Raw genomic sequence first — 17029 nt, 5'->3', positions numbered from 1 at the left:
GGCATGGAGAAAATGATATTTTAATATTACAGCCATTTTTCCTATAACACTACAACCATTGGATTCTTGGAAGGTATTTTCTGTTCACAGAAAAGTGGGACAATAAAATAAGCGTAACCCTGCATAAGTGGTCAGAAACTGATCGCACAGAGCTTGTGCACTTTCAGAGGCAAAGCCTTATCAATGGAGGCATGGGAGCTCTAGCTGCTATTGTGCAGAAACATACACATATACATTGACTGCTTATATGCACCACTGACTGCAGTGGGACCGAACGTATGTGTAAAGCTCAGCATGATCAGAGTCTGCCTGCTTCAGACTTGTCTGTGATCCTGACTGGCCCTCTAGGTTCTCAGTAATTAGTAAGAGATCACTGTAGTGAGTTATGCACTCAAAAATATTTTTCTATACTAAGATATTTCTCTGTTCTCCCAACTAACATACATTTTGAATTTCTACTAAACTACTGGACTGGGTTACTGTTTATACTTGGGCTGCATCTTCGTGTGCTTGATTTCCCAACTGCTCTTGCTAATGCTCAGGAAATGCCCAGGTTGATGTTGTTTGCATTTTTATAGCACTGGTAGCAAAGAGGAAAAGGGATAATGAGAAGGAAAGGGGTCATTTATCAAGACGGAGAATTAAAAGCAAGACTTTAACAAAAATATATTTGGGTTAAGATTTTAAATGGCATTTGCCTGAATTGTCTAGGATCCAATTTCCATCTGCTATATCCTCCTGTGGCCAGAAGGTTTATACAATGCATTTTACACTGTGATTTTCCTTGTATTATGAGGGGGGGGTTATTTCAGATTCTACTGTGCTTCCATAGTTTCAAAGCTGAGTCTTAACCTTTCAATCTGCTTATTAATACTCACGTCATGGCTCCTGTTGAGAAAGAGGTTTAGTGTCACTGTCCTCAATCAGTGTCCTTTCATTCACTTTCATTAAGAACCATGTTTTCCTGACAAAGGATAACAAATGGACACTGTGGGTCCCTAATGTTCTTTCTGACTACAGAGCCTGCACCATTTCTCTGAAGCAATGGCAATTATTTGTCATTTTAATATGACTTGGCAAGGAGATTCAAAAACATATGACCATTATTCATCAATATGTATATCTTGTGCTTGCATTAATATTAGAATATCATTACTATTACCCTGACATTGTATGAGCTAGATAAAATTACATCATGTAAAAAATGTATTACACTATGTTCAGCTATATCTGTACAGCGAGGCGAAAGCAATTTAAAGACCTGTAGCAGCTCTGGGCTGAATGCTGCAATTTATTCTGATTAGTAGTGAAGCCCCTTTGCCTGTGTATTAATGACACATATTTCAGTGTTGCTCCACTGTTGATTGGAAACAGCATAGTTCTCTGTTACTATTGTTAGCAAACATACATGATGATTCCATCCGTTTTCTTTGTTTGTAAAATCCCACACTATTTAATACTCAGGCATTCCTGGTGCATCATTAAAAATTCAATTTATGCTAGTTTCAGAGAATGACACAGCCATGTTTCATCCATTTTGTCTACTTCTTTTTTGTGCTAAGCTCACTATCATTTTTCTTAGAGGAATTAAAGAGTTGTGCTTATGCCAATGACAGCTAGATTCAGATCAAAATTTATTGATAAAGCCAGAGACATACTACTACTGCTACCAGACACTGCTGAGAATGGTATTAAATGTGGATGGTGAAAATATCCTCATAATATTTAAATATTTTTCTTCTCATTTCTATCCACCTGAAAGAAGTAGCATTGCTGTATGAAAAAAAAGTGAGTTAGAAAAGTTTAGGAGAAAAAGTTCTGTAATAAATTCAGTGGCAATAGGTTCTATTCAAACAGGTTGTTAGCCTTCACTGTGGTGTTAATTCGGGTTATTTCTTCCAAGAGAGTCTAACTTGAGGGGAAAAGACCCCATCATGAAGTAATATTTGAGTAATTACATTTCCCAAGTGAGATTTTTGCATGACATTAAAAAAGCTTCAAAGTGTATGTTCCCTTGCACTTAGCAAAGCAGCAAGTTCAGACACTTCAAGGCACTTCTCTGGCAAATTGTTGGAGAATATAATTAATAACTAAACAGCAACAGCAAAAATGATCAGAGGTGATGGTTAAGGCACATTGCTCTGAAATACTGAAAATGAGCAAAAAAATAGGTGTATCATGAATCCGCATGACACTCTGGTTTGTTTAGTAGCTGACAAATTGCATGAACTCGGTATTTCACCTATTCCCCTCCCAGCTGTGTAAAAATGTGTATGTTAATCTGCTTACCAAATTGTATGTGCAAGATTTGTTCAGGTCACTTAACCCAAGTATTTCAGTCTTTCCATTCAATTGGCCTGGACTAATTCGTGATCTCCTAAGGGCACAGAACTCTTCCCTTTGCTTATTCTTCTTGCCTTTCGCTTAGAAACAAAAGCTATATAATTTTATCTTTCTCGTATGATTTGTCCATTCATTCCTATTTGTTCCACATTTAACATCAGTTTTGTATTGGATAATTCTGATAAAAGTGGGTTAAATTTAAAAATGTAAACCCTTCACACAATATGTATCCTACCCCTCAACACGTATCCCATTGTAAACACAACTGTGTCCTTACATTAATACCTGTTCTACAAAGGGATCCACTGTGATCACTTGAATGCGTTCTTAGTAGTCAGAAGAAGAGAGTTGCTGCTGTTTGAATGTCTTCGCCTGTGTGACAAGCAGGCATTTCAGGCAGATGAGTAGGCCTGGCCAGCACAGAAACAAATGCCATGTGCGGATGGGGAGCAGCAGGATCAGCAAAGGTGTCAGCACTACAGAGATCACACAGCAGTGCAGAGCAAGCAAATTGCCATCTGGACTGCTCTGTCTGAAACCTAGCTTTTCGTGAAGATTATAGGGGATTCCACAGGCGTGTGACTCCTCCTGCACTGTGAAACCAGTATTGTGATTTCCTATTTTTTGTTAAGCATGGGAAAGATTTAGATAAATCAGGTTGGAATTGTTTCTTTAGAAGCCACAAAGATTAGCTTAGATTACTCACAACGTAACTGAGCTGTTCTAAAACTCTGCCAGGGATTGATGTATACAGAAAGAGAGAGGAAACAGAAAAATATTGAGCAATGCTATTCCTATCCCAAAACTTGGGGATACCAAGAAATATTCTGTAAAACATGAGAATCAGATGAATGACAAAAGAATGAAATAGTCTGAAAGAAAGGGGAGAAAAAATGGAAAATGTAGCACAATTAAGACTATCGCCCTTACATTACTACAGCTATACTACAAAGCACAGAAAGAAAACATTCTAATACATAGATATATTTGATGCTTTACTTACAAATCTTTAAAAATCAAGTTAGTTACCTTTTTTTTTTTTTTTTTTTTTTTTTTTTTGGTGCTTTGTTTTTGTTTTAAACAAAAATACAGAACAAGTTGCAAAAAAGTAACTTTCTGGAAAAATGTTCTTGGAGGACCTGAGTAGCACCTGAAAGAATAAGTCCCCTGCTGGAAAATAATATCCCAAAACTAGCCTAGCAAATAAAATAAAATATGTTGTGCAGCCTTGATTAGTACCCCAGCCTGATTCATCTCCACTGTCAGAGCTATTGGTGTGATGGCAGGAAAGGCAAATGGCTTGAAGAGAGCACTGTTGATGGAGAGGCTGGATGTACTACTGAAAAAAATATATACATGCAATGCAGTAAAATAAATCTCATGTAAGGTGGTGAGTAATTGCACACACACACACATATGTATATACACATACAATTCTCACTGCATTTTTGTTTCCCTTTTCCTCTTCTCTCTTAGTAAATACTTTATATCCATGAGTTCTGCTTTGTTTCCAGTTCTTTCCCTCAACCCACTTGGGGGGAGTGAGCAAAAGCTGAGTGGTGCTTAGCTGCCTGCCAGGTTAAACCACACCATCTGCACGTTTGTTTAACTGCTCAGAACCCAGCAGCATCTTTTCATCCTGTTTCACTGGACAGGGCCCACAGGAATACACTCTCCATGTGCCTGACAGCTACCAGCAGTAGCCTGAAACAACAAACTTTTTGGGAAACTACAAACACTGGCCACAAACATTTGAAGGATATTAAGAACTGTTCCTGAAGATAATCTACAATAAATACTGATCTGATGTTTAAAGTCTGGAAAAATACGGAAACAATATAAGAAATCCCTGAATGCATGGAAGAGTTTGGAATAAACACAAGCTTGGATTTAAGTAATGGCTTTGCTGCTAAGGATTTCCTTTAAAATGAGACCAAACAAATGAGTGGAGAATGAAATAGAAGAATTTTGGTATTTGATATTTTGATTTTGGTAATTTGGGTGTTCTGCTTCATCACTTGATCAATTTCTATACTGCCAATAGAGAAAACCAAGATGTAAAAAGAATAGGGATATATACACAGCACTGAGGCTTATATTAAAATAGAGATATCATTTAATAATTTTTAGTCATTTTTTTCCTGCTTCTTGGATCTATCACATCCACTGTCATTTATCACATTTTCCATCATGTGATTTTATGTGAAACTGAGACAGTGATTCTCAGCCTTCTTTATTTGTGTTAGCAACAACAAAAACCAGAAAACTGACACTTTTGTCCCCTTTTTGTATTCCCAAGCAGTAGTAGGGAAAGGAGATGGAAGGGAAGGATATTATCTTGCACATTTCCAACCTGCAAATTCTGTCTACTGTATTTTTGTTGCTGCTGTATTCTTTCTGTGAAGTCAAATATGTATCCTGAGAAGTCAACTGACCCTCCACAGAAGCAGGGTATCCCACATAGCACAGTGCTTCAAAATCTTCAAAATCTTTTTGAGAAAAGATAGTTACTGTCCTTGACCTTTTTTGGGAAGGACAGAAAAAATGTATTTAGCTTTCCTAAGCAATAGCAAAAGCTAATCAAACTCACTTTCATTTCCTTTCGCAGCATCTGTGTTGCTGACTGCTGCCCACTGGCATCTTAACCCAATTCTAAGAGATTCCCCACAGGATATCTGGGTACACTGAGACAGTGACTTCATGTTAACTAACCACCAGAACTTAGATTGCAGAATCCTAGTCATACTTGTCCTGGGCAGCTGGCATTTTTTGATAAATATTTTTCATAAAGAAATTTTTAACAGTACAGAAACATATGGAATAGTAAAATCATTTTACCTAAAGGGAGATTTTCCAACATAAAGATGTGTGGGAATTTTATCCCATTCTAAGCTCTCTTCAAATAGATATATTATGTATAACAATGTCTACAGCTTGTCAGTGACACACTTATGAATGGAAACCGTATGGACAATGTTTATATCAGATTACAACTGAATGCAATCTGACCTTGAAGTACAGAGAGCTCTGGAGGATGTTCTCAGAGATGGCAGGAAACAGTTTTTTAAGGAGGGATGGGTGGTGCTTGTCATGAGGTATAACTCATTTTATATTTGGTATACAATTATAATAATAATCATCATCATAAGTAATAATAATCATAATAATAATGAATGGGAACTGAATCAGGGCCTGAGCCTCTGATTGATCACCTGAGGCGAGCACTGAGTCAGCCACAAGAGCACAGGTGAAGGCAATTCTCCTGTGCTGCCGGAAGGAGTGGAGCCTGGCTGCACCTCTCCTAGACCTATTTAAGAGCTGACCACCAGTGGGGAAGGATTTTTTCTGGAGATCTCCTGCTCTGGAGTTTCATAGCAAGCCCAGGATATGGGTAAGCATTTTATCTATTCTGTTTTGGTACAATAACTGCATAGCCAAGCTCTCTGGGTATATGTCATAACCGTAACATCTGTGCATTCATTAATTATACAAATAATCATCATAAGAATGCTCAGTACTTCTGAATTCTGTCAGCAATATACACTTTCTGAGAATTTATGGCTTCTATTCCATTGCTTGGGGAAGGAGATTCCGAAGCTATTGTCCCAAGCAAGGTGTTCTAACAGACTAATCATGCTAGTTACTGGGGAAGAAATATCCCAGCCACATGTTTTCAAAAATCTGCTTTGGTAACTTAGCTAAAGACTGAAGTAAAAGCAGAATGCATAATAAATTAAATTATATTAACATTAAAATACCATTTTGGCTCTAGTTGATTAAACAAGTAACTTAAGAATTCCGGCTAAGGTCAAACTAGCCTTGTAATTGCTAACCTAGTAATATTGTTGTAGTCAAAAACTCACAGGTAAAAGTAAATATTCCAGCTGATTGCAGCACCTGTGTTGAGACAGCCCACCCAGGCTAACACTTGTTAGTTTGTAGTGAACTTTTTTCTCCTAATGTGAAACTAGTCAAATGTTCTGGTACAATTCAAGATCATATGCAAACTGAATACAAGTTCAGTACAAAACAGCCCACAGAAGACAATTTGCAGGATGTTCATAGGTCATGGATTTTCCTGAGGATGGTAATGAGATGGTTGGCAACTGCAGCTCCCTCTCTCCTTGCTCCAGTCCATAACAGTATTTATATCTTCACCCTTACTTGGTGATATTTAAAACTTATTCCATCCATTGAAACTAGTCTAAGCTGCTGACACTAGTTACTTTTTCCAGTGGTAGTTCTGTTGGGCCATGATTACACAGTGCTATGATGACAGGACCTTGAACTGACTGTAGTTACCCATCTTACATTTTACTTGAAAATTTATTTGTCCAGATATTTCTGTTTTTAAAAAAATACATATTTTTTCTCTCAAATCAATTCTGCTTTCAAACAAATTATAAGATCATAAGTATATTTTCATGCTATCTGCTAGAATTAAAGACATGCAAGGACACTAACATTGAAATTTCCTTCTAGAAATGTAGACTGAGAAACAGCAGATGATGACTATAAAGCATAATTTTTGCAACTACTGGGACTTCCTTAAACTTCAAGAAACTGGAAAAATTAGTCAGTGCTGTCCTTCATCGTTGAACTTCTTTCTTTTTCAGTTCCAAGGGTGCAGTTAAAAGTTGGCATCTAACAAACAATAGTGATTCTATACAGATGTAATAGCAAGACTTTTGCCTGTTAGTCAGTTTTCATCATGAGGATCTTGAATGACTCTTTGGCACCTGTAACTGAGCTCAAAAATTTCTTTTGCCAAGGAGTAAAACAGTGGATAGCAAAAATCTGGAAGTGAAGCTGTACAATACTACAAAACTGTGGTTTTACAGAAAGGTGTTTGTTATATTTCCTGTACTATACCATAAATAAGTTCTTCTGCATGTTAGTATGGAACTTCCTATGTTCAAATTCTAGGCCATGGCTCCGTGTTGTATCACTACACACCACTGAGAAGAGCCTGGCCTCATTCATTTGCCTCCCATCTCCCTTTAGTTATTTATAAACATTAATCAGATCTCCCCTCAGTTGTCTTTTCCCCAAGCTTAACAGACTCAGATTACTCAGCCTTTCCTCATACAGGAGATGCTCCAGACCCCTAACTCATCCAGACTCATCTTTGTGGCTGGACTCCTTCTAGGAGTTCCTTGTCTTTTCTGTAACTGGGGAGCCCAGAAGTGGACACAGTAGAGGAGGAGGATTGTCTTCCTCATGCTGCTTGCCATGTTTTTTGTTTTTTTTTTTTTTTTTTTTTTTAATGCACCCCAGGATACTGTTCACCTTTTTGTCGTAAGGGCACCCAGGTCCTTTTCTCCAGAGAAGAGCTCCTCTCTAGCAGATCAGTCCTTAACCTCTACTGAAGCATGTGGTTATTCCTCCTCAAACTCTATCCTTGCTCTTGTTAAACCTCATCAGGTTCCTCCTCACCCAACTCTCCATTCTGTTCAGGTCTTGTTGAATAGTAGCACAGCCTTCCAGTGTGCTACTATAAAAAATATTTTAAAGTTGCATGATGTTTCCAAGTGAAAATCTTTCAGGAAAACATATTTACATGTGACCCACACTCAAAACTAAAGTCATAAATATTTTGCAGTTAAGCAAGTTGGAGTTGCTTTAAAAAGGAACAGTCAACATTTTTTTAATGGAAAATAAAAATAATGAAGGGCTCTTCTTGATCCTTGCGAGTATACTTCATTTGCCCTTGAAGAAAAAATTTATCCAATGTACCTTTCAAAATGATTTATTATGTGTTATTGTTACAGTGTTCAATATTGTTCAATACTGAACTACTGTACTGATTACTACTCTCCCAGTCTGCTTTAGTTCTATCATGTGCTTTTATTTACCACCTGAGGCAAAAAAAATATTTTAATTGGTTTAGGGAAGCTTGAACTCTCTTTCATCAATGACACATTTCAGAAAAATGGAAGGAAGCCAGGTGTTATATGTGCTCTCCCAGTGTGGAAAAACAATAGCTATGTTTGGGGCTTAACTTTGGAAATGGATCTTTGAACTGCAAATTACTTAATCACTTTAAGAGCAATAACAGAATATCTTATTTTGTTGTTCTTTCCTTTTATTAATGGCAGGAAAAACTATATACAGATTTACCTAACTGATAGGAAAGATATAAGGAAAGACCAGTAGAATAATTGCGTATGTTTTGTTTCCTTTGGAATTCAAGCCGAACAGTGGTTGAGATAAAACACAAAAAAACCCACAAGTATGTAGTGGTGAATTCCAGAGCAGATACCACAGTCAAAAACATTTACAGAATACACGGGCATAATTTACTTACAATTGACCTATCCCAGAAAATGCTCCCTCTGCACAGTTAACCTATTTCTCTCCCAACAAGATGACAATCAGACTTTGTAGCTTCATCCACCTCTTTCCCCATTTTTAGGGGTACCTTATGTCTTACAACTATTTTCTTCTTTGATGGAATTTGTCGTTCTCAACCAGTTCAGTTTTATTATCTCCTTCAGTATGAAATGACTTGACTACCTCCTAATTCATAGTTATGTAAATGATTTTGTTAAGCTTAGTAAGGACTTTACTAAAATGAAGTGCAGTAAGGAAAGTACATTACACGAGGCCTTACAGTCTATCAGTTTTTGAATTAAAAACATACATGATACAATTATCTAGAGAAGCTCATTACTTACTCCTGCTAGAAACCAGATATACCAGCTATTAACCAATTCAGGGTGATTGTGTTTTGAGTGACTTATCTCCATCTTTTTCCTTATAGGCATAGTGTAATAGTATGGCTTCAAGATGCTTTCGAACACTTCAGTCACTGCTGAATACATAATGCAAGGGATTGTTTCATTAAAGCTTCTCAGTGACATTCAGGTGCTAAATAAAATAAGTCCCTCTACCATTATTGGTCTGGGATTGTTTCTGAGGAAGCATTTCTATCTAAAGCCTCCACAGACATAGACAGTATTTGATAACAGGAATTGGTACCAAGATATTAAGACTGGGATTTACATCTAAAAGCCCAAGAAGCATTTCTGCTGCCTTCAGGGTTCTAGGTGAGTTTTCAGAAGAGCATTTGGCAAACCTCTGCCAAACCTGCAGGTATTTCTTTGAGCTTACACAGGTTTGAAAGCATCTGTTGAAAATCCATCAAACTTTGGACTTGGGTGGGCTTAAAATTCTGATTACCTCGGTCAGCATTACTTTATTTCTTGATCGTGTACTGTTAGATATTAAAGGAGAAGAATTTTTTTTCATGCTTATGAAAAGCTTACTGGCAAAAGAGCAGATAAAGTGTTTGTTGAAAATACTTTAAGGTGTCTCAAAATTATTCCTTGAAAAATACTCCAAAAATAAACGGCAGGAGGTGAAGCTTCCAGATCTGACCCAATTCCCAATGAGTCAGTAACAAATTCGGCATTTATTCTGTTTAGTAATCTAACATATTAATTTCAATCAGTGAGTGAGATCAAGTATTGAAGACCATGCCTACTAAGAAGCTCAAAGAGAGCTAAAGACCCAGCTACAGCAAGACCTATAGACAAATAGCAAAGAAGATGTAACATCTGGTTGCATGGGAGAATTTGGCGCTTTATCATTTCATAGTCTTTGCCTTCACAAATCTAGCTCAAAAAAGTTTGTGTGTGTGTGTGTGTGTGTGTGTGTGTGTGTGTGTGTGTGTGTGTGTGTGTGTGTGTGTAAATTTAAAGGCTCAGTGTTTTCATATAAGGCTTGGCTAACCTCACATGGAAGAGTAATGCATGCAAACTAAGCCAGAATCTGTGATTTACAATGTTTTCTTCAATGTTATTTATTACACTGAATGGTTTTAGATATATAGCACACAAATCTAACATTCATCCTTGATTGTTTTGAATTAGTACATTATTTCTTAAATTCTATTCCTTTTCTTTTGTTATGTTTATTGGGCACAATAAATTCTTATTGTTTTCCTTTGTTTGTTTTACAAGGTAAAAACTGTACTTAATGCCTTATCTTCTGGGCATATAAATGGAACTTGATGGAATACATTGTTATAATTTATACTTCTTCACCCAGAACTGTCTATGTATTTAATCCCACAGTGAGGATATAATGTTTCTATAACTACCATTTATTTCTGAATAAAATTACTTGATACAAGAAATATATAACTATAGGGGAGGTGGGGAAAAAAAAAGCCCAACATTTCAAGAATAACAACTGAGAAAGGCTAGAAGCAGATCAGTTATCAGCGTGTGATGATCAACATACCTGAGACCAGATCTTAAACCAGATCTTGAGTATGCATGGCAGGCTGGTTTTGTATTGGTGCTTTTCCTCTCTGGAACATTTTGGGGAGCAAAAATGATCCCTTAATTGATTCCTTCCTACATACAGACTTTTCTTCACACTAAGTTTTCAAATACTGGACTGTCAGAGGGAGAAATCTCAATTCTCTAGCAAGCAATAGGATGTGAAGGCACTAAGAAACTTCAAACTAAGTAGTCAGCCACTAAGCTGTTAAACAAAGCATTTGACATATATCTTATACAATCTCTTCACACAGTTGTGTTTACTCAAGACAGCTAAATTTCGGGAAAATAATTCCACTCTCCATTAGGGTGAGCATTCAGAAAACGCTAATGAACTTCTTTTAGCAGTAAGAAAATGCACAGAACTAGAACAATAATAATGATGCACAGCAAAGCCTCCCAGTTAGATGGAGGGGAATGGAGCATATGGGCCACCATCAGTGTGTGCAAAAAATGTTGTGATGTAATTACATGAAAAAAAAAACCAACAACAAAACAAAACATGTCCAATTCCTGAAAAGTTTTTATGAGGCAAAAGATCAAATGAAGTATCAAGAAGATATAGAGAAAGTGGAATAAATATAATACTGTTCATACACTTCCAAGACTCTTATAGAATACTATACAAATGAAAACTCATCACTCATTTATTTTTTCATTTCAGTTACTTCATCTTTATATTCTCAGCTGCAAAATGAAACTCAATTGGCATGTACCTCATGCTTTAAAAATATGAATGAAGAGTAGAGAAGATCTTTCTGGCTAGAGTTAGCCCAGACATTCAACAACTACCACTTAATACATCTCTTATATACAATAGTGTTGCTTGGAAAGAATAGCTACATATTATTTACTCCAGCCTCTATTCATTGTAGGTCCAAATAAATCATAGTGGGGGCTGTGGTCAGTTGAGTTTTAAGGGATAGAGATTCCACAACCTATCCAGGCAACCTTTTCTGTTACTGACCACCATCATTGGAATTGGGATGGAGTTCCCATGTTCCAGCTTCTGGTCCCAGCCTCTTGTCCTTCCACTATGCTTTCCTGAGAAGAGTTGGGCTCTGTCTGCTCTACGTCCTGCATCAGACAGTCATCAACAGCAATAATCTTCCCTGTATCACATTCGTCTTCTCTCATTAGGATGAAAGAAACACATTTTCTCCACTTTTCCTTGTATATCACACGCTCCAGCCTGCTCATCATCTCCATGGTCCTTCACTGGTGTTGCTCCACTTTGTCAATGTCTCTCCCATACTGGGGAGCCCAAATCTGGTCACAGGACTCCAGTGGTGATCTCACAATTGCCAAATAGAAGGAAGCATAATTTCCCTTTATGTGCTGGCTATCCTGCTCTTCGTGCAACTGGCTTATTTTTTGCCATGAGGATACACTGAAGATTTTCATGAGGTTCCTGGCAGCCTATTTCTGAAGTCTGACAAAGCCCCTCAAACAGCAGCCCTGCCTTCCATTACAACGATCATCCTTCCAAATTCATATTTTTTCCAAACTTGCTGAGGATGCTGTCGTTCAAGTTGTTGCTGAAGACAAACATGATTATCATCACTATCAATCCCTAAGCTGTGCTGCTCAGAACCAGCTGCCAGGTGAGCACTATACCAGTGACCACCACCTTCAGAGCTCCATGGCTGAGCCCATTTACCCCCCACCTTACTGTCTGTTTATCCAGCCTTTAGCTCATCAATCTGGCTGTAGTAACAGTAGACAGACTGTTAGAGGCCTTGCTAAATTCAAGGCATCCACTCCTCTCCCCTTACCCACTCAGCAGTCACCTCGGCACAGGGTGTAAGCAGATGTTCCTGCCAGCCCACAGTGCACAGAGGGCCTGTGGGCACCCTAAGGAAAGCTTACCACAGATGAGGAGGAGCTGGAGTACACAGAAACCAGTTGCTTGGCAACTGTTGCAAATCAGAAAAAATAAAATCCAGAATCCGGGGAAGCTGCAACCAGTTCTCTTGTGACCTTGTATTTCATTCTGGAATTTTGTAAGGAAACTTCTTTTTTCCCAACGGTTCTGTTCATTGCAAACACAATGCCCTCTGAAACTCAAAAGAAACAGTCAGGATTTTAATTTGGTTTGTCAGTGTAGCCACTTACACGAACATGGTAACACTGAGAGGTACAAGATTTAGAATATACATTCTCATCATTAATTGCTTGAAATGAACTTTAATGAAAAATACAAAGCTTGTTGACGTTTTTTGCCATATTAATCTACACAGCAATTTTTCTTTTCAGCATTGTGAAATAGGAGTCCAACCAAAAATGTGCTTCTTTCGTCATGTGTTTCTCTGTAGTACAAACTTGCTTTCACAGCTCCTGACAAGCTCTTGGGTTTTGCCTTCAGCTGCACTGCTCCAGAATGAAGCTTTCAAAGGCAGAGTAGAAGCAAGCTGCCCAAGGATTGTTCTGTACATAGCTGGTGCCACTGAAAGAACATAAATACTATAATAAAATTGGTGAGGTTATAACAGAAAGTAAAGGATTTTGAAACTTGCACACACATTCTTCATGTAACACTAAGTTTTGTAAAACGCAGTGCAAGAATGTGCCATATATCAGACTACAGAACAGACTCTGACACTACCTGTTTTGTACAAATTAATAACAAGCACCTCAACCATTTCTAGTGACTCGAGATGTTTGAATATCAAATTGTCCATTCTGTACTTTATAGACAACCATGTTAGGAGCAGAGTTGCCACAGTATTCTTAATTATCCTGCTGATTATTTATTTCTTAACGATGGTGCTAGTAACAGTCCTATTATTGGACTGAAAGAGCAGGATTTCCCTTAGCCTTACTTTTAAAGAGTTCACACTTTTCAAAAAGAAAACTGGGCTTAAATTTTCCATACTTTTGCACAGCTTTGTATTAATGACATTTTAAATCTCAGGCAAGTTTTTGCCTTGCTGTAAAGTAGAATGACCAGAGTATTTCATAGTTTAGGATAGTTTTGATCCCTTACAAATGTTCCGGACCTACAATCATTAACAATCAAATAGCAGAAACCATTTAACTGAAACAACAGATTTTAAAATATATTTTTCAAAGTGCTTTATCTAATATTCTTTAATAAAAATGCTATTCAATCTAAAAAATGCAGTTTAAACTTTAGAGAACATCATCCAAAGAGAGATATATGTATCTATATTACATATATATATTTCAAATGTATTACAGTGCACACATAAATATAACCATTAATATAAAGTAACAAACAAACAGAAGTTTGGAACTGGAGATTAAGAATGGAATCTACAGTTGAGAAATGTGGCTTAACATTTAATTCCTTTGAATTTTGCTAGAAGACTGCCGACACACCTAATTATGTGAAAAGGACTACATGATTTTAAGCATAAATCTTCACACAAACACACCAAAACTCTTGTAATTGTGTGTCTCATTTGCACAGGCAATTACTCTCCTTTCACACAGTCACCACTACTGTGATTGCTCTGACTACATGTCCAAATTGGAGGAAAAAAATGCAAGCACAGTTGCACAGTTTCTGCCTCAGTGACTGCAAGTCATTAGTTTCTTCTCGTCTGAAAGGTGGATTTAGCAATACAGAACACACTGGATACAAATGAACAAATGTGGCTGCAGGGATCTAAATCTCCTGAGTATTAAACTCTCTTACATTGCACTGAAAACAAAGTATGCCAAGTATTGAATATTACGGATGGACAGCAGATGTAAACACAAGAGTAGAGAACTACATAATAGCCGTCCTAAGCTATAATAGCTAACATATGATGGGAGGATAACAGCAGTCACATGTTCTGGGAATATAATAATGATGATGGTAGTTGATAATCATTGCCAAGATGCTAAGGAGCAATGCTGGATGAAAACGTTAAACTATGGAAAGACTAGCAGAAGAGTAAGTACATAGGATTTGCAGGGCAAGTGCACGAGGCAGTAAGAATGGCATAAGAAACACCTAATGAGAAAAGACTGAACAGGTCACTAACGCCTGATGGACAGGTAGACACTGAAATGCAGACTGGTTCCATAGCACATCAAAAGTAAGACCACAATAAGAACTTTTCCAAATCTTTTCCAATATCTAAAGATATTTCAAAGGGGCAAAAGGGAAGTAAAATATACATATATATCATTAAGATGCTCAGATGTTTCTGGAAGTGATTGTTATACAAAACGCAAAGAAAAGTGATTTCCTACAAAAAAAAAAAGGAAACTTACCTCTTTCTGTATGGCTAAATTTCAAAGAAAACCTCTTCTGGTACTTGCAATTACGGTCCCTAACATATGAATCATTCAAAGTATATTATCTCAAGAATAGATTACATTAATTAACAGAGAAATGTATTTTTGAGGATAAACTCCAGTTCACTATTCAGTTTCTAACTAATAAACAATGTGTCTTTGAGGATACATTCTTAATTCATCTAGACAGTTTCAGATCATAACCATCTCTCAAAGCTATGATGCTGAGGTAAAGATGCCTATCAATTGTGTCTTAGAATGACAGGAGAGTCTTAATTCTTCTGGTATTAAAGAAAGAAAAGCAGAAGCAAACAAAAATGTCAGCATAATTTTGTATGGGCAGAAATGTAAGGGGAAAAAAAAATGTTTTCTGTGTTCAGGAATAAAAGTTGTCAATAAAAATGGCAACAGTATGTAAAACAGTGACAAGTGATAGTTGTTGTGGGAAACCATAAATTTGAAATCCTTCACTTTATGTGTTCCAAAGCAGATGTTCAGCTGCTATAAATCAGCAAAGCTCCCTGACCCTTAATTTCTTAACCACAGGACTATGCCATGGGCTTTTTACACTGAATTTATTTAAACTATATAGCTTTATTCTAGCTATTCAAAGAACTACAATACCCTCTAGTGGGCAAAGAATTTTGTTCATAGAAACTGGAGTTAATTGGAACAACTTGAAGCAATCAGTGGTTGCACTCTTTAAAATGTCAATGCTGAGTGCATGATTCACACAGATAGAGCCTAAATAATAAGCTAAACAAAGGATATAATGATGAATACAATCCTGTGGTTTATTTTGGTGTGATAAAATTGTGTAAAGAGGAAGTAGGAACTGGTCTCGATAAGTAAGAATACATAGTCTCGTGAAAGAAAAGATCCATCTTAAATTAATTTTTAAGTTACAGTAAGATTTACTCATGAGCTCCCTTTCCCTATAGTTCCTCATGAGTTGGATGCTTTTCTCAGCACTGGCCAGCATCTCCATATTCACTGATGTTCACAAATGATGTTTCCCAATAGGGACGTTTGTCTTTGCTTTTTTTCTTTACATTTTCTTAAAATATGTTGTAAAAAATACACTGAAGTAAACCAAAAAGGACTGCATAGATGGAGCATGTGTGCTCATGTACTTTGTTACTTCCTTTTGTGGAGAAATGTTCTAAGATGCTGCGTAATGAAATTAATAGAACCAAGCTAAAGGAAGTGAGTTTATTAGAGCATAGAAGGGTGAGAATGGTAGTTGCTATGTTTCAAAAATAAAACAAAAAGCCACAGGAAAACACCAAACAAGCATACAGATGTCACTATCAGCATCTGACAAAAAATAAGTGAATACTTAAAAGACAAAATATGTATTTCACACCACAAAACCAACCACAGGAGGCATCCCAACAGTTAAAAGGAGAAACTAAAAAAAGAGGGAAACCACTAATAGAAACTATTGGGAAAAAAACAAAAGTAGCTTACAGCTGTGCACTCAGGATACATGCAAGTAATGCTGTAGAGCAGTTAGTCTAAATCTTTCTTGATTTGCTTACTTCTACATGTATTTAAAGTGGTAATACAGAGAAGCTTGCTGTAATCTTCCACCATCTCCTAACTGTACAGTATGGCTGTATGGTTCATCCCAGACTCTCCTGAAACAATATTTAAATAAATCAGTTTCAGAAGTTTAGAAAATAGGATTTCCATGCATTAGTGTGCTATTCTGAACACTCTCCATTCACAGTTTAGTCCCCAGTTCACATACATTCTGTGTCTGAAATACAGAAGATAGTTTGCCCCTTATTGAAGAAAGCCAACAAACTGAAAAAAGTGCAAGTCCTGTTACATTCTAATTCCAAAATATCAGACTTCTGGTTCAATGCTTTTCTCCAAATCCCGTTTTTCAGTTTCCTCGTCTTGGAATACTCAAAACTTCAAAGATGATCAGTGAGAGATTAAGTCATAATTTATGACAACCGTGGCCCCATTTGCGTGTAGCCAGTGCTGCTGGCAACAGCTGACTGTGTGGTTTGCCTTTTACCCTTTGTATTACTGAAGCTAATGACTTCAGTGATATTTCCAAAATAATTTCCTAATGCTTTTTCTAACCACTGCGTGGCAGATTGTTGCCTCGTTTCCAGATTCACTAATTTGTCTGC

The sequence above is a fragment of the Centrocercus urophasianus genome, unplaced genomic scaffold (genome assembly GCF_019232065.1).
Source record: "Centrocercus urophasianus isolate 14NV4802_14NV808 unplaced genomic scaffold, USGS_Curo_1.0 seq_16, whole genome shotgun sequence".
NCBI classification, from domain to species: domain Eukaryota; kingdom Metazoa; phylum Chordata; class Aves; order Galliformes; family Phasianidae; genus Centrocercus; species Centrocercus urophasianus.
This window is presented reverse-complemented; position numbering follows the sequence as displayed.